This window comes from Arvicola amphibius, chromosome X (genome assembly GCF_903992535.2).
Source record: "Arvicola amphibius chromosome X, mArvAmp1.2, whole genome shotgun sequence".
Lineage (NCBI taxonomy): Eukaryota > Metazoa > Chordata > Mammalia > Rodentia > Cricetidae > Arvicola > Arvicola amphibius.
Window position 1 is genome coordinate 127131385 of NC_052065.1, and position 24942 is coordinate 127156326.

A 24942-nucleotide genomic window follows, 5' to 3' on the forward strand; every position below is an offset into this window, starting at 1 on the left:
GATGGAAAATACACAGAGAATCTTTATACTGTATGCTATTATGCTCTCTTTGAATTGTTTGAATGCTAAAAAAGGAGCAACAGCTGCTAAAAGATATTTGTGTGTAAATGCTGCTAAAGTATTCCAGAACAGATATTTTGAAAATACCTTGACTTCAGAATTTGGATCTAAGGATATGATACTTTGGAAAATAGATTTTTCTTTTGTTTTTATAGAAAATGAGACCATGTGGATTGCTTCTATCCCAATATGTTATGATAGACCATGACCTCCTGAAAGGTTGCTGTGAACACCCTCAAAGAATTATTTCACTCAACTGCTGACTGAGATGAACCTGGCACACAGGTTATACCATGACCTAAATAACAGCGCCCCCATTCAGCAGGAAGCAGTTTGGAGAGAAATAACTACATCCATATTCCCAAATATTGTTTATAAGTGTTCTTTACATTTAAAGGGGGAGATGTATAGATATGAATAATTTACATTGGTATAAATTTTGCCTTATTGATAGAAATTTAAGGTCTATTTTGTTATATGTACATGTATTTCTGATCTTGATTAAGGTATTGTGATTGTGTAGTTCATTTTTAAAATGTAATATATAATTAGGAAATATAGGTTGTTAATGAATAATCATCGATAATAGTCAAGCTTGTAGTCATGTTAGATTTTCTAGATATACAGAGATATATTTTAGTTAGATAGGCATTCCTAGTATCTTTCAAAGGCTACAGAATATGGCATTTAAATGTTTTAATAACTTAGGGCTTTTCAAGACAATGAGACACATCTGTTCCTGGAAGCACCAGCTACTTCAAGAGGAAGATGTGCATCGAAGAGGCTCCTTATGGAGTTTGATAGCCATTTGGGCAAGAAACTGCTCTTGCCTGGACTGTTGGCATAAACTGGACACAAAGAAGCCACAGAAAGAGGACTGCTGAACTTGCCTATTGGTGAGATGATCTTTCGAGGTTCCTGATTCATGAAAGAGTCTGTGAGACATTCTGCAGGACACAGCAGATACTGACTGAACTGCCTTTGAAATTTCCTGCTTCATGGAAGTGTCTGCTGGAAAATATGGGCCTGTAGGCCGAAGATGGATGCCCCAATGGTACAGAGGAACTTTGAGTGACTGTCCAGGCAGCGAGATGTCTCTGTGATTTCTAGAGTTTTGTAAGTTGCTTACTTCTAATTTACTTAGGTAATATTATATCCTTCTGGAGTCTTTGATGGAGTTGAAGAATAGTTAGATAGTTATAGTTGTTTTCCTTTGTTATGATAAAATATAAAATAGGTATACATATTGTAACTGTAATTCTTGTTAACTGTTTTTATTATATGTAATTTTACTGTGTTAACGTGAAAACCTTTCTTTCTTGTTTAAACAAAAAAGAGGAAATGATATAGGTGTGTCTTCTATCTATCTGTTGATTTCATTGGTTAATAAAGAAACTGCCTTGGCCCATATGATAGGCCAGCCCTTTGGTGGGTGGAGTAGACAGAACAGAATGCTGGGAAGTTAGTCAGACCGCCATGCCTCTCCTCTCTGAGACAGATGCCATGAAGCCAGCCACCAGGTCAGACATGTTGAATCTTTGCCCATAAGCCACCACCTTGTGGTGCTACACAGATTATTAGAAATGGGTAAAGCAACATGTGAGAGTTAGCCAGTAAGAGGCTAGATCTAATGGGCCAAGCAGTGAATAAATGAATACAATTTGTGTGTTGTTATTTTGTGTGCAATGCTAGACATGCGGGAGCCGGGCGGGAGGAAAAGCAGGCCCACAGCTCCCTTCACTACAGAGCTCAAAACAGGTGTTGAAGACTCACTAATAATTAGGAAAATTGTGCTTCTAACTATGCTGTTACCCAAAAAGTTACTAAATATCCAATAATTCAGCAGTATATTTTCAAGACCATAAAACACAATGCTTTCTTCCTGAGAAAGTCTCTTGCTTTCCACATTATTATATTTTTTCTAGAATAGATTTCAGTTTACAGGCAAATCACACTCTGCTATTTTTTCTAAATGTGTCACAATGAGCAAACCTTATTCTTATCATTAATCAGTTCTTATTTTATTGCTAGTTTAGCATTTGATCTATATCTTAATTTAGTATATTTATTTGTATATAAATGTCTTCACTTCTGAATGAAGCAGAGATCATAACACAAAAGAATTCTATTCTATCCTAGCAAGTAATACAATACTTGGTCCAAAATGCTGCCAAAATATCAACAAAATGAAAATTGTTCTATGTACTTGTGGAGGCTGCATATGATATATTTGATAAACAAACTTAAAAAAACTCATATAATACTACAGTAAAACCCATCTTTTCAAATATTGAAAAATTGACAGAGGATTGAAAATGAGAAATTTCTAGAAAAAAAATATAAATATGGTCATCAAGTATATCAAAAGATGAGAAGTATAAAAATCACAGGGAAATATCACTTGAAATAAGCTTACAATGTATTTATATTCATTAATATCAAGAAGAATAAAGGTAGTCTTTTGTTATTACACATAATGTATTATGTTTTCACGCTGTTGTTAAGAAAGTAAATTTGAACAAACATTAAAGTTATAACATGTTATCATAATCCTTCTTTCACAGGAGATAAAAAAGGAGGGATGTTTTTATGTGCTTTCAAAATTATGTTATTTTCCTAGCCTAAATCTAGAAGAAGCAAGAGATTAACAACAACAACACTGTTAGAGAAGAATAAGGAGTCTATAGTTTTAAAGTTTCAAGGTGAATATGACTTATATATAGGTTTTATACCATTCTATGACTGTTTATTATATGCTATTTACTGTACCTCCAAACACATATTATTTGTATTCATTTGAGCCTTATGTAGAATGAGAAAAGGGTAGAGAATAAAGCCCAGAAAAGTGGTGTCTCTATGTATTCTGTTCATACACGTGTGTGTGAAAGGGAACTGATCAGTTCAGATTCTAACCATAGACAGCTTCAACTTGTGTCTTTTATCCTCTTCCTCTCCTGGGTGGGAGATACCCTGTCACAGTCCAGTGAACATGCACATTAGATTAACTCATTTCATGTGAGGTCAATAAATGAAAAGTTATCTCTAAGAAATTCAATAAACAAATAATCTGAGGTTTTTTATTAATCCTTCAAACTTACTATCATGGTAAATTAAATACATCCACTTGACAAAGCCAAGATACTCTGACATTAATCAAATATTATAAATGCTGCTTTTAAAATTATAGGCTAGATTAACATCTAAATCAGTGAAGTTTGAGTAATACATATCACCAAACATAATATTCTGGAATTCAAGCAAAGAAGGAAATGAGATCCCCAAAAGAGAAAATAAAAACACTTATTACTTTTGAATATACTCCATCCATTCTTTCATTGTTATCATCTTCTTAAATATCCCTGTAACTATCAGATTGAACGAAAATTCCAGTCCTTATTTTGTGAGGCAATTATTTTCTTACTCAATTTCATTCACCACACTCCTAGGTAATTAAGATGTAATTCCTTAATAATTTTAAACCCAAACCACCAACCAAAAACAAAGTCCTGACTCATTTGAAACAGAAAGACAAGTGATGTGGGAGGTTCCTCTGTCTATGTGTTGCTTTTATTGGTAAATAAATCAAGAAATTTCCTTGGTCTGTTGATAGGGCAGAACATAGGAAGGTGAGTAAAATTGGATTGAGAGCAGGGAAAAGGAAGACAGAGAGGGAGACACCATGGACCCACCACCAGAGATAGACATACTGAAACTCTGCTGGTAAGCCATAACCTCATGGTAATATACAGATTAATAGAAAAGTGTTAAATTAATATGTAATAGTTAGAAAATGAGAAGCTAGACCTAATGGGCCAAGCAGTGATTTAAATAATATAGTTTCTGTGTGGTTACTTTGATTCTGGGCAGCCGAGCCTAACAAGTAGCTCCTCCAACAGACAACAAATATCTGCCAATAATATGTATAGCACCCTTAGCAACTGAACATCTTAACTTTCAGTATGTTAATTGCTAATTGATATAAATTGCATACACACAGGCAGTGGTGTTGAATCCTGAAGTTGTTTTTATATTTATATCTATTTTATTTTGCCCTTTTAAATTCAATATAGATGTTTATAAAATTGTTCTAATGTATTCATAGACAAATGATGTATGTAGGTAATGTGAACAATTAGTAATAAAACTTAAATTTCCATTATACAAGAAGCAGAAACAAGAAGATTTAGAAAATTCAAGGCCAGTCTGGTCTACGTTCAAATATTCAGGTAATGTAATTTATTTATTGTTCTTTTTTCTTTTTTATTATTAATAATTTCCACCTCCTCCCCACCTCCCATTACCCTAGACATAAATAAAGGTCAGTGAGCCTATAATTCGTGATCCTAGAGAAGCTAAATAAGAAGGTGAACCCAAAGAAAAACATATAGTTATCCTCCTGGATATTAGAAGTTGACTAGATTGCCAGGCAAAAATTGGGAACTTGGGGATGGGGTGGGATGGGGGTAAGGGGAGATGGGGAGAGAAAAGTGAAAAGGGGAAGAGGGGAAGAGCTTAGGGGAATGAGATGGTTGGGATAAAGGAAGGGTGGCTATGGGAGCAGGGAAGAATATATTTTAATTAAGAGAGCCATTTTAGGGTTGGCAAGAAACTTGACCCTAGAGGGATTCCCAGGTGTCCAGGGAGGTGTCCCCAGCTAGTTCCTTGGACAGCTGAGGAGAGGGAACCTGAAATGGCCTGATCCAATAGCCATACTGGTGAATATCTTGCATATCACCATAGAACCTTCATCTGGCAATGGATGGAGATAGAGACAGTGACCCACATTGGAGCAATGGACTGAGCTCCCAAGGTCCTAATGAGGAGCAGAAGGAGGGCGAACATGAGTAAGGAAGTCAGGACCCCAAGGGGTGCATTCACCCACTGAGACGGTGGGACAGATCTAATGGGAGATCACAAAGGCCTGCTGGATTGGGTCTGAAAAAGCATGGGATAAAACCAGACTCGCTGAACATGGCAGACAATGAGGGCTGTTGAGAAGCCAAGGACAAAGGCACTGGGTTTTGATTCTACTGCATGTACCTGCTTTGTGTGAGCCTGGCCTGTTTAGATGCTCATCTTCCTAGACCTGGAGAGGGGGGGAGGACCCTGAACTCAAAACAGGGCAGGGAACCCTGACTGTTCTTTGGACTCTAGAGAGAGGAGGAGTTGAGTGGGGGGAGGGGGATGGAAATCAGAGGAGGGAGGATGCGGAAAATTTAAAAAAAAACTACTTTTGGTGGGGCTTTACTCTCTTTTCTTGATTGTAAATTCTAAACTGTGAGAGACTGTGGGCTAGAACTTTTATCTGTTCATCTGTAAGTACACTCACTGTTTAATTTACAAATCTTTTGTGGGAATCAAATTACTTCAGTGAAGCAATAAAAAAATTTTTTTGCCTCCTCCCCACCTCCCATTTCCCTCTCCCTCCCCGGACTCAACTACCCCTCCCTCTCCAGTCTAAAGAGCAGTCAGGGTTCCCTGCCCTGCTGGAAGTCCACATCCTCCCACCTCCATCCAGGTCCAGGAAGGTGCGTATCTAAACTGAGTAGGCTCCCCAAAAGCCAGTACACGCAGTAGAATCAAAACCCAGTGCCATTGTCCTTGGCTACTCAGTCAGCCCTCCATGTAAACCACGTTCAGAGAGTCCAGTTTGATCCCATGCTTTTTCAGTCCCAGTCAAGTTGGCCTTGGTGAGCTCCCATTAGATCAGCCCCACCATCTCAGTCCTGACTTCCTTGCTCATGTTCTCCCTCCTTCAGCTCCTCATTTGGGCCTTGGGAGCTCAGTTCAGTGATCCAATGTGGGTCTCTGTTTCTATCTCGATCCATTGCCAGATGAAGGTTCTATGGTGATATGCAAGATATTCATCAGTATGGCTATAGGAAAGGGCCATTTCAGGCTCCCTCTCCTCAGCTGCCCAAGGAAATAGCTGGGTACATCCCCATGGATACCTGGGAATCCCTCTAGAGTGAAGCCCCTTGCTAACCTTAAAATGGCTCCCTTAATTAAGATATATTCTTTCTTGCTCCCCTATCCACCCTTCCTCCATCTAAACCATCCCATTCCCTAAGGGTCTCCCCATCCTCCCCTCTTCACTTTTCTCTCCCCACCTCCCCATCTCCACTTACCCTCACCCCCCCCCCACCCCCAAGATCCCAATTTTTGCCTGGCAATCTAGTCTACTTCCAATATCCAGGAGGATAACTATATGTTTTTCTTTGGGTTCACCTTCTTATTTAGCTTCTCTAGGATAACAAATAATAGGCTCATTGACCTTTATTTATGTCTAGAATCCACTTATGAGTGAGTACATACCAAATTCATCTTTTTGGGTATGGATTACTTCACTCAGAATAGAGTTTTCTATTTCCATCCATTTGCATACAAAGTTCAAGATGTCATTGTTTTTTACCGCTGAGTAGTACTCTAATGTGTATATATTCCACACTTTCTATATCCATTCTTCCACTGAATGGCATCCAGGTTGCTTCCAGGTTCTGGCTATTACAAATAATGCTGCTATGAACATTGTTGAACAAATGCTTTTGTAGAATGATAGGGCATCTCTTGGGTATATTCCCAAGAGTGGTATTGCTGAATCCTGAAGTAGATTGATTCCCAAAATCCTGAAAAACTGCCACACTGCTTTCCAAAGTGGTTGCACAAGTTTGCATTCCCACCAGCAATAGATGAGGGTACCCCTTACTCCACATCCTCTCCAGCAAAGGCTGTCATTAGTGTTTTTTATTTTAGCCATTCTGACAGGTGTAAGATGGTATCTCAAAGTTGTTTTGATTTGCATTTCCCTGATAGCTAAGGAGGTTGAGCATGACCTTAAGTGTTTTTTGGACATTTGAACTTCTTCTTTTGAGAATTCTCTGTTCAGTTCAGTCCTCCATTTTTTAATTGGGTTCGTTAGCATTTTGAAGTCTAGTTTCTTGAGTTCTTTATATATTTTGGAGATCAGACCTTTGTCTGTTGCAGGGTTGGTGAAGATCTCCCAGTCAGTAGGTAGCCTTTTTGTCTTAATGACAGTGTCCTTTGCTTTACAGAAGCTTCTTAATTTCAGGAGGTCCCATTTATTCAATGTTGCCCTTATTGTCTGTGCTACTGGGGTTGTACATAGGAGTGTGCCCATGTGTTGTAGAGTACTTCCCACTTTTTCTTCTGTCAGGTTCAGTGTGTTCAGATTGATATTGAGTTCTTTAATCCATTTGGACTTGAGTTTTGTGCATGGTGATAGATATGGATCTATATTCATTCTTCTACAGGTTGACATCCAGTTATGCCAGCACCATTTGTTGAAGATGCTTTCTTTCTTCCATTGTATACTTTTAGCTCATTTGTCAAAAATCAGGTGTTCATAGGTTTGTGGGTTAATATATGGGTCTTCTATTCAATTCCATAGGTCGACTTCTCTGTTTTTATGCCAATACCAAGCTGTTTTCAATACTGTAGCTCTGTAGTAGAGTTTGAAGTCAGGGATGGTAATGCCTCTAGAACTTCCTTTATTGTATAAGATTGTTTTGGCTATCCTGGGTTTCTTGTTTTTACATAAAAAGTTGATTATTGTCCTCTCAAGTTCTGTGAAGAATTTTGTTGGGACCTTGATGGGGATTGCATTATATCTATAGATTGCTTTGGTAGAATTGTCATTTTACTGTGTTGATCCTCCTAATCCACGAGCAAGGGAAATCCTTCCACTTTCTGGTACCCTCTTCAATTTCTTTCTTCAAAGACTTAAAGTTCTTGTCAAATAGATCTGTCACTTCCTTGGTTACAGTTACCCCAAGATATTTTATGCTATTTGTAGCTATCTTGAAAGGTGATGTTTCTCTGATTATCCTCTCTCTTCCTTATCCTTTGTGTATAGGAGGGCAACTGATTTTTTGGAGTTGATCTTGTATCCTGCCACATTACTAAAGGTGTTTATCAGCTGTAGGAGTTCTTTGGTAGAGTTTTTGGGGTCGTTTATGTACACTATCATATCTTCTACAAATAATGAAAGTTTGACTTCTTCCTTTCCAATTCGAATCCCCTTGGTCTCCTTATGCTGTCTTATTGCTATTGCAAGAACTTCAAACACTATATTGAAGAGATATGGAGAGAGTGGACAGTCTTGTCATGTTCCTGATTTTAGTGGAATAGCTTTGAGTTTCTCTCTATTTAATTTGATGTTAGCTGTCGGCTTGCTGTAAATAGCTTTTATTATATTTGGGTATGAACCTTGTATCCCTAAGCTCTCCAAGACCTTTATCATAAAGGGGTGTTGAATTTTGTCAAATGCTTTTTCGGCATCTAATGAAATAATCATATGTTTTTTTCTTTCCGTTTATTAATATGATGGATTACATTGATAGATTTTTGTATGATGAACCAGCCCTGCATCTCTGGGATGAAGCCTACTTGATCATAGTGGATAATTTTTCTAATGTGTTCTTGGATTCAGTTTGCCAGTATTTTATTGAGAATTTTTGGATCAATGTTCATGAGTGAGATTGGCCTGTAATTCTCTTTCTTGGTTGAATCTTTGTGTGGTTTTGGTATCAGTGTAACTGTGGCTTCATAAAAGGAATTTGACAATGACTCTTCTGTTCTATATTGTGAAATACATTAAGGAGTATAGGTATTAGCTCTTCTTTGAAGTTCTGGTAGAATTCTACATTGAAACCATCTGGTCCTGGGCTTTTTTTGGTAGGGAGGATTTTGATAGCATCTTCTAATTCTTCGCAGCTAAGAGGTCTATTTAGATTGTTTACCTGATCTTCCTTCAACTTTGGTATATGGTACGTATCTTAAAAAATGTCCATTTCTTTTACATTTTCCAATTTTGTGGCATACAGGCTTTTGTAGTAAGATCTAATGATTCTCTGAATTTCCTCTGTGTCTGTGGTTATGTCCCCCTGTTTATTTCTGATCTTATTAATTTGTGTGTTCTCTCTCTGCCATTTGATTAGTTTGGATAGGGGTTTGTCAGTCTTGTTGATTTTCTCCAAAAACCAGCTTTTTGTGTCATTGATTCTTTGGATTGTTTTCTGTGTTTCTATTTTGTTGATTTCTGCCCTCAGTTTGATTATTTCCAGTCTTCTACTCCTGGGTGAGTCTGCTTCGTTTTTTCCAGAGCTTTCAGGTGTGCTGTTAAGTCTCCAATGTGTGCTTTCTCCATTTTCTTTAAGTGGGCACTTAGTTCTATGAACTTTCCTCTTAGCACTGCTTTCATAGTGTCCCATAGGTTTGAGTATGTTGTGTCTTTATTTTCATTAAATTCAAGGAAGACTTTAATTTATTTCTTTATTTCTTCCTTGACCCAGAGGTGCTTCAGTAGTTGACTGTTCAGTTTCCATCAGTTTGTAGGTTTTGTGGGGGGTAGCATTTTTGTTGAATTCTAGCTTTAATCCATGGTGACCTCCTTACACCACATGGATCACTGCATCAGCTTCTATTAGTTACTGGGTAACAGATCTATGATGTCAGTGAAGTCAGTAATCTGATTATAGATGCATCCTAGTTCAGGTTCCAACTTCACTATTGTTAGGAGTCTTACTCAGGGTCATTCTTGTGGATTCCTTGTTTATTCCTTAATTCCAGGCTTCTCCTTCCCCTATTAATTTCTCCCTCTATCAGTATATCTCATTTACTGCTTTCCATCTCTGTCCATTCCCCAAAATGGCAGTCTTGATTCCTCATGTTCCCATTCTCATGCCCTCCAATTATCCCCCTCTAGTTTGCCCAGGAGATACTAACTACTTCTCCTTTCTGGAGCACTCAATGTTTGTTCCTGTTATGCTTATTTATCTGGGATTGTCAATTATAGCCTGGATTTCCTTTGCTTTACATCTAATATCCACTTATGAGTGAGTATATACTGTGTTTGTCTTTCTGAGCCTGGGTTTTCTTACTCAGGATATTTTTTGCATACAAATTTCATTATGTCATTGCTTTTTTATTGCTGAGTAATACTCCATTGTGTAAATGTACCACATTGTCTTTATCCATTCTTAAGTTGTGGACATCTAAGTTGTTTACATGTTCTGACTCTTGCAAGTAATGCTTCTAGGAACATAGTCTACCAAGTGTTTGTGTGGTATTATTGAGTATTTTTGATTATATGCCCAATAGTGGTATTTATGGGTAGTGAGGTAGGTTGATTCACAAATTTGTAATAAACTATCATTTTTATTTCCAGAGTAGTTGTACAAGTTTGCACTCCCCAAATCAGTGAGGGGGTGTTCCCTTCTTCCACATCCTCTCCAACATAAGCTGTCATCAATTTTTTTTTCAATCTTAGCCATTCTCACAAGTGTAAGATGGTATCACACAATTGTTTTGATTTGCACTCCCCTGATGGTTAAGGATGTTGTAGAATTCCTTAACTGTCTTATGGCCATTTGATATTCTTTTGTTGAGAATTCTATGTTTAGATCTGTACCCCATTTTTAATTGGATTTTTAATTTGATGTATGGTTTATTGAGTTCTTTATGTATTTTAGATATCAGCCTTCTGTCAGATGTGGGATTGCTGAAAATCTTTTTCCATTTTTCCATTCTGTAGCCTCCCATTTAGTCTTATGGACCATGTTTTTGCCTTACAGAAGCTTCTCAGTTTCAGGAGGTCTCATTTACTAACTGTTGTACTCAGTGACTCCACTACTGTTGTTATATTTAGGAAACATTCTTTTGTGAAAATGTTTTCAAGACTATTTTCTACTTTCTCTTCTATGAGCATCAGTGTAAATGGATTTATATTGGAGTCTGATAAATTTGGACATGAGCTTTGTGCAAGACAATAGATATCAGCCTACTTGCATGTTTCTACATGCAAAAATCCAGTTTTATGAGCACTATTTGTTGAAGCTATTTTTTCCTGCATTTTACAATTTTGGTTTCTTTGTCAAATATCAGGTATTCATGAGTATGGTTTAGTGTAATGGTCTTCAATCGATGGTCCATTGATCCATATGTCTCTTTTTATACCAATATCAAGCTGTTTTTATTACTATTTCTCTATGGTAGAGATTGAAGACATGGAAAGTGATATCTCTGTAAGTTCTTTTATTGTACAGAGTTGTTTTGGTTATCTTGTGTTTTCTATTTTTCCATAAGTAGTTGAGTATTGTTCTTTTGAGTTCTGTGAAGAATTGTGTGGGGATTTTGATGGGTATTGCATTTAATATGTAATTTACTTTTGATAAGATTGCCATTGTTACTATGTTGATCCTATCTATGCAAGAGTGTGGAATATATTTCTATTTTCTGATATCTTCTTCAATTTCTTTCTTCAAAGACTTAAAGTTCTTATCATACATTTCTTTAATGTGTTTTGTTTATGTTACTCCCAAGATATTGAAGCACAATTAACAAAAGCTTAGAGACTAAAATTGGGGTTCAAACTGAAGGTCTAAAAAGCAAAGCAGCAAGCCACAGGCTCTTACCTTAACTTCAGTCCAAATTGACGATTCTCTGATGGAGGAGAGTTATCTGTCTATGTTACTTTCATTGGTTAATTAATAAAGAAAACTGCCTTGGCCCTTTAAGAGACAGAAAATTAGGTAGGTGGAGTAGACAGAACAGAATTGTGGGAACAAGGAAGTAGAGTTGGGGAGATGCTTCAGGCAGTCGCCATAGTGAGTCACCATGATTCTCCTCTCTGAGATGGACGCAGGTTAAGATCTCTCCTAGTAAGCCACACCTCGTGGTGCTACACAGATTACTAAATATGGGTTAAAGGAAGATGTGAGAATTAACCAATAAGAGGCTACAGATAATGGGCCAGGCAGTGTTTAAAAGAATACAGTTTCCATGTAATTATTTCGGGTGTAAAGCTAGCCTGCGGCCGGGTGGCGGGACACAGCCCCGCCGCTCCATTCTACAGATTGTCGCCCAATGTGGTGACTAAATCCACTTAAAAACCTGAAAAAGCTTTAAATAAAGGAGAGACAGAGTTTAACACAGCTTTTTGCTGTTTGCTAGGACTGCTGTAGAGAGATTCCCTGTTTCGGCAATAGCGACAGAGAAAAAGCTGAGCCATTTTAAAACACAGCTTCCTGAGCTGTGCCACCAGCGTGAACTCTGGCTTTAAAGCATTTCAATGGCTTTTATGGGACTGGATATTTGTGTTCCCTCTTGGGATCGGAAGGAGAGTGCGCTGAGACCAGGCCAATGGCTCAGAGCTCCCTGCCTGCACCTGGGCAGAATCAGGCTTAGGCAGGCAGAAGAGCATGGCGGATTCCTGCCACCATACAGAGAGATGTTTTCAGACTGCGTGGTGCTCTGCCTGTCAGATTTTATTGTTACTTGGATGAAAAGAGTTTCTGTGCTGCATGCTCAGTCTCAGAGTTAAAGTGCTGAGTGCAGCTTCTACCTGGCGGCCCCAGAGCTAGTAGAAAATGGTACATCCTCCATTTTGAAATTGGAGAGAGGTGGAGCCAACATCCAGAACAGCCCAGCGGCTCTGCAGCTCAGAGGTGCAACCCATTCAGAGTCACAAACGGCTCCGCCATGTTGGACTGGGCGGGGCAAGCTCACAGTACCTGTTTTTGACCTAGGAATGTCACAGCTTAGAGTCTTAAGCGCTTAGCGATGTAAAGGCGCAAATCAAACATGTTTCTCGACAGTAAAAAAATTACTGATTCACAATAGGACAGATTCAGACATAGAAGACCCCCATATGGGTCACAATGTTGGATGAATGTATGTAGGCTTGAGAGAGAGAAAAAGAATATAGAGAATAAAGTTAATGCATTTAAAAAAGGGTAAAGCCTTTAAAGAGACAGAATAAAGTAAAGTGATAGAGTGAAAATAAACCACATAAAAATGGAAAATTCACAGAGAGTCTGGATTATGTATTTTATTGTGTTTTCTTTGAAATTTTTGACTGTAAAGGAGCCAAGTACAGAGAGACATTTCATTATATGGGCTGCCAGGCTAGACCAGAATGGACATCTTAACAGTATGACTTCAGAATTTGGATATAAGAACATGATGCTTTGTAAAAGAGGGTCTTCTTTTGTTTTCACAGAGGATGACACCCTGTGGATTGCTTCTATCCCAATATGGTATGATAGACCACGCCCTCCTGAAAGGTTGCTATGAACATCTTCAAAAAATTACTTCGTTCAACTGCCGACTGAGATGAACCTGCCACACAGGTTACATCATGAAAGATCTGATTAACAGCGCCCCCATTCAGCAGGAAGCAGTTTGGAGAGAAAACACTGCGCCCATTTTCCCAAATATTGTTTATAAATATTCTTTTACATTTAAAGGGGGATATGCTATAGAGATAAATAATTTGCATTGGTATGGATTTTAAGGTCAATTTGTTATATGTATTTCTGATCTTGATTCAGGTATTGTAATTGTGTAGTTCATTTAAAAATGTAATGTATAATTAGGAAATATAGGTTGTTAATGGATAATCATTGATAATAGTTAAGCTTGTAGTCATGTTATTAGATTTTCTAGATATGTAGAGATATATTTCAGTTAGATAGACATTCTTCATATCTTTCAAAGACTGCAGAATATGGCATTTAAATGTTTTTAATAGCTTAGAGTTTTTCATGACAATGAGACACATCTGTTCCTGGCAGCACCAATCTACTTCGAGAGGAAGATGAGCATCGAAGAGGCTCCTTATGGAGTTTGTTAGCCATTTGGGCAAGAAACTGTTCTTGCCTGGACTGTTGGCATAAACTGGACACAAAGAACCCACAGAGAGAGGACTGCTGAACTTGCCTAAAGGTGAGATGGTCCTTCGGGGTTCCTGAGTCATGAAAGAGTCTGTGAGACGTTCTGCAGGACACAGCAGAAAGTGACTGAACTGTCTTCAAAATTTCCTGCTTCATGGAAATGTCTGCTGGACACTATGGGCCTGTAGGCTGAAGATGGATGCCCCAACGGTACAGAGGAGCTTTGGGTGACTGTCCAGGCAGCGAGTTGTCTCTGTCATTTCTAGAGTTTGAAAGTTGCATATGACTTGTTTACTTAGGTAATATTATATCCTTCTGGAGTCTTTGATGGAGTTAAAGAATGGTTCAATAGTTATAATTTTCCTTAGTTATGATAAAAGATAAAAGAGGTTTAAATATTGTAACTGTAATTCTTGCTTGATAACTGTTTTGTTATATGTAATTTTGTTATGTTAAAGTTGAAGCCTTTCTTTTTTGTTTAAACAGAAAAGGGGGAAATGATGGAGGAGAGTTATTTGTCTATGTTACTTTCATTGGTTAATTAATAAAGAAAACTACCTTGGCCCTTTAAGAGACAGAAAATTAGGTAGGTGGAGTAGACAGAACAGAATTGTGGGAACAAGGAAGTAGAGTTGGGGAGACGCTTCAGGCAGTCGCCATAGTGAGTCACCATGATTCTCCTCTCTGAGATGGACGCAGGTTAAGATCACTCCTGGTAAGCCACACCTCATGGTGCTACAGGGATTACTAAATATGGGTTAAAGGAAGATGTGAGAATTAACCAATAAGAGGCTACAGATAATGGGCCAGGCAGTGTTTAAAAGAATACAGTTTCCATGTAATCATTTCGGGTGTAAAGCTAGCCGGCTGCCGGGTGGCGGGACACATCGAAGGTTCCGCCACCCAGGTCAAACACAAGGATGTTCTTCTCTCCCTCCCTCTTATCCAGGCCATATGCAATGGCAGCTGCTGTTGCCTCCAGGAACCTTAGATTGTGTATAGCTGTTTCCTCCTATTTTGTAATCCTCTCTAGTTCTGGGACTAAAGGCATGCGCAACTGAGATTAAAGGCACACACTTCCTTGTTTCAATGGCAAAGAGTGTGCTACTGTAATTAAAGGTGTGTGTCACCACTGCCTGGTTGTAAAAATGAACAATGTGGTTGTTTTAGTCTCCCAATCACCAGGATTTATTTATTGAAATACAATTGAAATGCCAACACAAGTTATTTTATTTTATTTGTGGCTAATGTATAGGATGATGTTTCTCTGATTTCTTTCTTTACCCATTTATCATTTGTATATAGGAGGGTCACTAATTTTTTGTTAACCTAGTATCCTGCTACATTAATGAAGGTGTTTATCAGCTGTGGAAGTTTCCAGACAGAATTTTTGGGGTCACGTATATATACTATCACATCATCTGCATAATAGCCAAATTTTGACTTCTCCCTTTCCCAATTTTATCACCCTGATCTCCTTTTGTTGTATTATTGTTCTAGCTATAACTTTGAGTACTATATTGAGTAGATGTGGAGAGGGTGAACAAAACTTGCAAACAATCTAGATGCCCCTCACCTGAAGAATGGATAAAGAAAATATGGTACATTTGCACAACTGAGTACTACTCAGTGGTAAAATAAACAATGACATTTTGAAATTTGCAGCCAAATGGATGGAACCAGGAAAAAACCATTCTGACTGAGGTAACCCAGACTCAGAAAGATAAACACAGTATGTGCTCACTCATATGATGTGGGACTCCCCTCTGATTTCTCTGAAACTGTTTTGGGCCTGTGCAGGGCATATTAGAGCTAGGCAGGGAAATCTAAATTGAATGCTGGAAATAAGGAGGAAGAGAGAAGTGAGAAGCCATGTAGCCCTACTGGAGACAGACCTTGGAACATTATCCAGTGATGTAGGTGTGTCTTCTATCTATCTGATGATTTCATTGGTTAATTAATAAAGAAAGTGCTTGGCCTGATAGGTTAGAACATAGGTGGGTGGAGTAGACAGAACAGAATGCTGGGAGTGAGGCAGATGCCTTGGGCAATCGCTATGCCTCTCCTGTCTGGGTCAGACGTGATGGAGTCAGCTGCCAGGTCAGACATGCTGAATCTTTTCCAGTAAGACACCACTTGGGTGTTACACAGATTATTAGATATGGGTTAGTCAAGATGTGAGTAAGAGGTTGAAAGTAATGGGTTAGACAGTGTTTAAATGAATACAGTTTGTGTGTTGTTATTTCGGGTGTAAAGCTAGCTATGCAGAAGCCGGGTGGGATGAAAAGCAGGCCTGCCCGCAGCTCCTCACTACAATCCAGTAAGCCAAAACCTCATAGCCATATGCAGATTAATGGAGATGAGTTAATTTAAGACATAAATTACACTTAAGACAGAAATACACTTAAGCTATTGGCCAAAATGTATTGCAAATAATATGGTTCTATGTGATAATTTTAATTCTGGGCAGCCAGAACAAACAAGCAGCCTCATAAGCTAAATCCACATAAAACCTAAGAGGGCTTGGAAAAGGAAACTCTGAACACTAAAAAACAAAGTTTAGCCACACTTTTTTTGAATGGGTTCTGCTTGCTTGCAGCATACTGCAACTCCTTTAAGAGAGGTCTTCCTGATTCAGCAGTAGCAAAAAAAAAAAAAAAAAAAAAAAAGCCAAAATGAAAAAATACACTCAGTTTCAAACAGCAGCAACAAGCTGCTCTGGCTCTTTCAGGAGGCTAAGCACTTTAATGGTTAAATGGCTTTTGTGGGCCCAGATGCTCCCATGCCCACCCAGGGTCAAGAGGAAAGTAGTTGAAGCCATGCCCATAGCTCAGCACTGCCTGACAGCACAGGCACCATAATCGGGTTTACTAGGTGTGTACAAGCAGAAGAGCATGTGGATTTCTGTTGCCATACACAGATATATTTCCATGGTGTGCAGTGTGCTGCATGGCAGATTAGCTATTACACAGATGAAAGGGGTTTATGTGCTGTACACTTCTTTTCATAGTTAAAATGATGAGTGTTGTGCTGGGGAGATGGCTCAATGGTTAAGAGCACTGGCTGCTCTTCCAGAGGTCCTGAGTTCAATTCCCAGCAACCACATGGTGGCTCACAACCATCTGTATTATATATATATATATATATATATATATATATATATATATATATATAGAGAGAGAGAGAGAGAGAGAGAGAGAGAGAGAGAGAGAGCATCCTTGTCTGGTGTGTGGGCATACATGGAGGCAGAATGTTGTATACATAATAAATAATTAAATCTTTAAAAAATGGTGACTGTGGCTCCCACATAGTAGTCTCAGAGGCAATGAATATATTTCCACCGTGTTTGACTGGGGAGCAAGCAGGCAAGGCTGTGTTTGCCCTAGCAACACTGCTGTATAGGATTTTAAGAAGCACTTAGCATTTTCAGAAGCTGTCCTGATCATAAAAGGATTACAGATACACAATAATGACATATTCAAACCTAAAAGACCTCTAAATGAGATACAGTGTGTTTTTAAAATTGTACAAGGGCTTGGGAGAGAGAGAAAAGAGTATAGAGTATTATAAAAAGAAGTAATTTAAAAAAAACTAAGTATTTAAAGAGACAAAATAAACTTGTAGAAAAAGCAAATGTGGATAAAGAAAAATAAGCCATGCAAAGATGGAAAATACACAGAGTATGAAGTATATTTATTACTGTGTTTTATTTGAAATTTTTGACTATAAAGAAGCGTTATGCAGAGAGACATTTCATTGTATGGACTGCTAACAATAAAGGTATCTTGACTTCAAAGTTTGGGTATAAGGATTTGTGGTTTTATAAAAAGATGTTCTACTTTGTTGTTTCCACAGAGGATGAGAAACTTCTGGATTGCTTCCAGACTAATGTGGTTTGATGGACCAAGACCCACTGAAATTTTGCTGTAATAACCCCCCCACACACACACACACACCAAAAAAAAATTACTTCACCCCAACGAAAGCAGGAAGCAGTTTGGAAAGAATTATGCTCAAATTCCCTAAATGATTGTTTTATAAATATTGTTTACATTTAATCAAGGATATGATATAGAGATTTGCATTGGTATGGATCGTGACTCTATGACACAAAATTTAAGGTTAATTTTGTTATATGTGTATTTCCACTATAAGAAACAAAACATAAATAATTACTAATAGCTAATGTGTTTATTTATGTATGTGCACAAACACACTTAAAACATTAATGCTTTAAATCAGTCATAATGTTATTTCTGCACTGTTCATTGTGACATTAACTGAACATTAACTAACTGGTATTTATAAATACCTTTCTCTACTATCCATTATTTATTTCCTCCAAACATTGTTTTTCCACTAAGGCCCACTAGTATGTAAAACAAAAAAACTACCTCTTTCAAAGGGAAAATAGCTGTTGATGAGCAGATAACAATAAATCTTGCCTGAATATTTAAAGGGTCTTCTTTATTGTTCGTTTTACCAGGGCCCAGCTAAGGTTCAAAGCAAATCCCCTATCTGCCACTTATACCTCAAGTACCATTAGGCAGCAGAAAAAAAAAAAAAAACAAAGCTTCCTCTTTCCATGCCTCTTTTTTAAAGATAGGCATTGACCAGAAGGTGTGGGCCAAATTTACAGTTATCTTCTTAACTCAAATCATTCAGTCAAGAAAATTTCTCAGAGGTATGCACAGTTACTTGGGCTTTAGTTAACATCCAGGTTGCAGTGCAGTTGAAACCAAGATAGAGAATCATCTAACTCTACCAGATAAATCTCATTGTTTCATCAAGGTCTAACTTTAGTGTTATCCTTACATAGATCAGCCACTAGTTCTCTATTTGAGGTGAGTTAATTTTTGATCTCATATCACCAGAAATAGTGTCACACAACAGTTTTTCTTAAAATTAAGAGCACATAAAAATGGATAAGATGACTGAGTAAATACTTGCTGCCAAGCATGATATCCTGAATTGAACCTTGGGAATCATATGACCAAAGAAAAGAATCAATTCCTGAAGGTTATCTTTTGATCTCACCCATGTTTCTACCTCTGCATTACAAAATCAATTTATAATAATTTAAGGGATTGAGTTATGAATAATTTAGAAAACAATAGAAAGTAAAATGCATGACAATTTAATAAGTACAAAGAACATAGAAAAAAACATTACATATCAGAATGAACAACAAAAAAATCACATATTGGATTGACTCCTAAAATACTACATCCCGTAATTTTTTTCAAATTTGTTTTTACTGTTTTGTTTCCTTACATTATTATGTTGCTTCATGCAATTTTTAGGGTATTATTATTTGCAAGTTGGTTTTAGGATAGTATTATTTATGAGTTTGGTTATAGAGATTGGGGAATAACCTAGGACATGTTTGAAAAACATTGCTACACTATATTCAACCTAATGTGTTCCCAAAAACTCTAAAATCAAAACCAGCTATCTAAGACCCAGAATAGACCTTGTTTTGTTTATTGAGGTGTTCTTGTATGATGGTTAATTCATAATTTGACTGTTAATGAAATTTTGGCATAAATTCCAGGACTTGGATAATAAATGTCAGGTTTCCTGTTTTCTGCATTCGTCATGAAAATGCATTTTTGCTTCTTGTGTTTAAATTGGGATGGAAAATGTGCCTTTGAAGCATTCAGAAATACATCAAAACTGAACTTACTTGACAGCAGAATTAGAATAATAAAAAAAAAACTTGATTTTCACCAGAATTATCTCATTGGTGGACATTTGTTTACCCTTATAAGATATATGTAATGCATGAATTTATCTATTCCATATACCATCAAAGATTTCACACAAATATCTTTCATATGAGCCCCTCCAAAAATTAAGTATAAAAGTACTTGAGCTGATAGCTGCTTTTTAAAATTTATATTCCCCAGTAGTTCTGAACAGATATGTTCACATCAATTCTGCATTTAGGCAACTAAAGTAGAAAATGTCTACCATAGGCCACACAGAAAACAGTCCTTGGCTTTAGGGCTTTAAGAGTAAGAGACTGAGCTTCACAAAAGCTTGGGTAGAAATTCTTTTGCGTTTCTCATATACCTGACTAATATTGAGTGTGTGTCAATGAAAATTCAAACTGGAGAGTAGTACATTGTTAGAATACTCTGCTATTAAATTTGTAGTCTACCATATCTGGACAACTCTGTGAGTTCAGCATAAAATGGGTAGTTTTTTTATAACAGGGCTCCCTCTCTCTCAATCTGGATGGTGTCTCTCTCTAGACCTGAGGCCTGATGTTATCTGAAAGATGTTCCTAAGTTTGGATGTCTGATTTTTTTTTTTTTTTTTTGGTTTTTCGAGACAGGGTTTCTCTGTGGCTTTGGAGCCAGTCCTGGAACTAGCTCTTGTAGACTAGGCTGGTCTCGAACTCACAGAGATCCGCCTGCCTCTGCCTCCCGAGTGCTGGGATTAAAGGCGTGCGCCACCACCGCCCGGCCTAGATGTCTGATTTTTGACACCGATCCCTACAGATGCTCTCACTCTGCTGCCCAGGTGATAACTAGCTATCATGCTTTATGATAGGAACATGTTGCCAAATCTAGACTAGGTGATATCCCAGCTGCTATTCCAATCCAATATGTATGCCCTCACTCTAGAATAAAATTGAGCTATATTACTGAAATCGTGTCCGGGAAAATTGTTTTCAACAACTTTCTGAATCCTGCTCACTCTCTTCTATTAACCTTTCCCTTGCAAGGAGGAAGAAGATGAGGCTGCTGATGTTCCCTGAGTAAGGAGACCCATGGTAAATTTGGTGTAAGAGGTCTTTTTGTCTATATGTTGCCTTCATTGGTTAATTAATAAAAAAACTGCCTTGGCCTAATTGATAAAGCAAAACTAAGGTAGGTAGGGACGACAGAACTGAATGCTGGGAGGAAGAAAGCAGAGTCAGAGGAGAAGCCATGGATTCTCTGCCTGAGATGGATGCCAGTTAGAATTTTACCTGGTAAGCCATTGCCAAGTGGCGATATACAGATTAAAAGAAATGGGTTAAATCAAGATGTGAGAGTTAGCCAATAAGAAAGTAGAGATACTGAGTTCGAGGCCAGCCTGGTCTACAAGAGCTAGTTCCAGGACAGGTTCTAGAAACTACAGGGAAACCCTGTCTCGAAAAACCAAAAAAAAAAAAAAAAAAAAAAAAAAAAGAAACTAGAGATAATGGGTCAAGCAGTAGTTTAATTAATACAATATCTGTGTGGTTATTCCCTGGCTAAACTAACCCAGTGACTGGGAAGAACATACGGGCCCTCTCCCAACAACAATTGGTGCTCCAACATAGTCAACTAACTTCACATAATACCTGAGAGGGCTTAAAAAGAAATTCTAGACACACACAAACACAACACAACCACACACACAGAAAGAGGAGAGAGGGAGAGATGAGAGAGCGATAGAGCGAGAGAAGCGGAGAGAGAGAGGAGAGAGAGAGAGAGAGAGAATAGAGAGAGTGAGTTTAACACAGCTTTTTTCTGTGGCTGACAGGTGCCACAGAGAGATTTTTCTGACTGAGCAGCTACCGCAGAAAAAAAGTGGCAGTTTTTTAAAATGCCTACTCTTTGAGCTATGCTGCTCGTGCAACCTCTGGCTCATGTGGAGACAGAGCATTTTGGTTGGGTTTGTGAATAAAGTTTGATGGATTGCTGATGCAGCAAGTGGACTTGCTGTGTGCCTAGAAGTGGGACGAGTGCTTGGCTCAGAGGCACAAGCAGCTCTGGCATGCTGGACTGTGCAAGAGTGATCAGGAACTACCATATTATCATAATAATAGCACAATTTAATGCTGCTTGAGGCTCCTTCCGCTCCTTCAGCCAATAGCCTTTAAAATAGCCTTTAAGATACCAGCCCACTTGGGCATGGTCTCTTTTGCTTTAAAAAGCAAGCAGTAGCCCTGCTCTCACTCTCCTGCCTGGTTCCCACAGTCATCCGGCTCAATGTGCTGCTGCTCTACTGGCCGTGGCGCTACCACATAGCCATCCGAATTTGTTTCCTTGGCTTAGTTTGGCTGTGGTGTGCTTGCTAAGTTTCAGCCAGTCTTATTGGAATCAATTTGGCTGGTATGTATGCTCCCTGTCACTTATTCCACTATTCTGAGTACCTACTGACAGCTGTTCCATCACACCAAAAGTCTCTCCTTGGATTCCTTCCTTCTGAATCACAGTCTGGGTATACGGTGGCTGCTCTTTTCCTGGATAAAGTTCATGCTTGAAAAAAGTCAGGAACGAGAGGGGTGCGTTCACTCATGGAGACGTGGGGAACAGAACTAATGGGAGATCACCAACTCCAGTTGGAATGGGACTGATGGATCATGCGACCAAACCCGTCTCTCTGAGCGTGGCCAACAGCGGGGGCTGACTGAGAAGCAAAGGACAATGGCTCTGGGCTCTGATTGTTCTTCATGGACGGGCTCTGTGGGAGCCTTCTCAGCTTGGTCGATCACCTTCCTGGACCTGGGGGGAGTTGGGAGGACCTTGGTCTTAGCATAGAGTGGGGAACCCTGATGGCTCCTTGGCCTTGAGAGGGAGGGAGGGGAGGTATGGGTGGAGGGGAGGGGAGGGAAGGGGGAGAAGGAGGGGAGAGAAAGGGGAGAAGGAGGGGAGGGCGGGGGGAGGAGGAGGGGAAGGGAGATGGAAATTTTTAAATATAAAAAAAAATAAACCCATGAGAAAAAACAAAGAAAATATAGGAATGATATAAATTAGATCATGCTTTTCAGTTTGAATTACTCAATAAATAAAATTTTAATATCAAAAAAAAAAAAGAAAATATCTTTTGGCCAGAACTGAAGCAGATCACCTGGCTCAGCACCACTGGGTTGCTGATGGAGAATGCCTGAAGAAAGTTGCCATGCCATGTTTATAGCTGGCTCTAATTTCAACCAGGTGGTTGGAAGAGTGAGAAATCAGGACACCCACTCTGGTGACAATCAGGGTGTATGCATGGTTCTTACAGCGTCCCTCCTATGTGGGGTGGTTTTACTGGAGTATCAGAACTCAGGTGATGCTGTGTAATTCCATTTACAGTAATGGCTATGGCCTGTCCGTGTGGCGCTTCTTTTGTGATCACATGGAAGAGGCAGAGATCTTGCTGATTCAATTTTTTGGGGGAGGAATACTTGGCATATAAGAAGCGGGTGCTCATGGGTCTGCCTTTCATAAAGAGAGTCAAGGTGGAGCTATGACAAGCAGAAGCCTGCGGGGCCAGGAAATATCTGGCCCTGTGCAGCCTAGGACAGAATTTTCTTCCAGTTGGCCATGGCAGAATGAGTTTATTAACCATTTTATATGTCACTAATTATGCCCCAGAATGTCACCAAAGACCTAGCGGTCATAAGGCCTTAGGACCCACAGGGCTCATTGCAGCATCTCTTGTGCAGAATGAAGGTATAGACAGAGAAAAACAGTGAACAAGGAGGAGTGTCACAACAGTCCCATCAGTGCCCTTTCTACAGTGGTGGGGTGAGGACCCAAGCCACAGTCTACATCCCCTCAGGTTAGAGTGTATTCACACTGTGACCAGGATTACTCGGGAGAGAAACAATGCCCTCTGCAGCACTCATGCCAGAATGTGTAGCCCAAGCTGACCTCAAACTCGTGATCCTCCTGCCTCTCTGGTCCTTCAGCAAATACTACCAGCATGTGTCACCACAGTGGTGTGGTAGAATGGTCTGTATTTTGTCCAGTTATATTTTAAATAAAAACTGATTGGCCAGTAGATAGGCAGGAAGTATAGGGGGACAAACAAACAAGAAGTAGAGGTGGGTCAATGAGAACAGAATTCTAGGAAGGAGGAAGCCCATTCCTCTGCAGTTGTGACCCCGCAAAGAAGAAGCAAGATGTGACTGCCTTACTGAAAAAGGTACCGATCCATGTAACTAACATATACTTGAATAATGGGCTAATATAAGTTATAAGAGTTAATAAGAAGACTGAGCTAATGGGCCAATCAGTTTAAAACTAATGTAGACCTCTGTGATATTTCATTGGGACTTAATGATTGCAGGAACTGGGCAGGACAGAAAACCCCAACAGTTTAAGATTTAGACTGAGCAAGTAAACAGGAAGTACCATATTACCCCTACTAATGATACAACTTAACTTTTAAGGAAGCATTTTAAGAAGTTCTCCTGGACAGTAAAGAATTACAGGTTCACAATAGGACAGATTCAGATATAAAACAACTATAAATTGGTCACAGTGTTGGATAAATGTATGTAGGCTTGGGAGAGAAAAAAAAAGAATATAGAGTTGGAAAAGAAGTAAATCATTTTTTAAAAGGTCTTTAAAGAGACAGAGTCATAGATTAAAAAAATAAGCCATGAAAAGATGGAGAATTCAAAGAGAGTCTGGATTATGTGTATTATTGTTTCCTTTGAATTTTTTGACTGTGAAGGAGCTAAGTACAAAGAGAAATTTCTTTGTATGGGCTGCTAAGCTAACCCAGCATGTATATTATATAGTTATCTTAACTTCAGAATTTGGGTCTAAGGATATATAACTTGGGAAAACAGATTCTTCTTTTGTTTTCACAGAAGATGAGAGCCTGTGGATTGCTTCGAGACAAATATGGTTTGATAGACCAAGCCCACATGAAGATCACAGTGAACACCCTCAAAATACTACTTCACCCAACGGCAGACTGAGATGAACCTAGCACACAGGATATACCATGAATGACCTGATTAACAGCACCCACAAACAGCAGAATGCAGTATGGATAAAACTAAGCCCATATTCCCAAATATTATATATAAATGTTCTTTTACATTTAAAGGGGGATATGATATAGATATGAGTAATTTGCATTGGTATGAATCTTGGTTTATTGATACAAATTTAATGTCAATTTTGTTATATGTATATGGATTTCTGATCTTGATTAAGATATTGTGCTTGTGTAGCTCATTTAAAATTTAATGTATAATTAAGAAATTCAGGTTAATAGATAATCATCTTTAATTGTCTAACTTGTAGTCATGTTAGTTAGATTTTCTAGATATATAGAGATATTTCAGTTAGATAAGTCTTCTTCAAATCTTTCAGAGACCTTCAGAATATGACATGTAAAATGTTTTAATAACTTAGGGCTTTTTATGACAATGAGACACATTTGGGCAAGAAACTACTCTTGCCTGGACTGCTTCACTGGACATGCAGAA

General features: G+C 38.5%; 1 pseudogene; it reads left to right on the forward strand.

The window, feature by feature from the left end:
* Positions 1-22965, forward strand: part of LOC119804492 — a 55966-nt pseudogene extending 33001 nt beyond the window's left edge.
* Positions 22966-24942: the final 1977 nt, after the last annotated feature.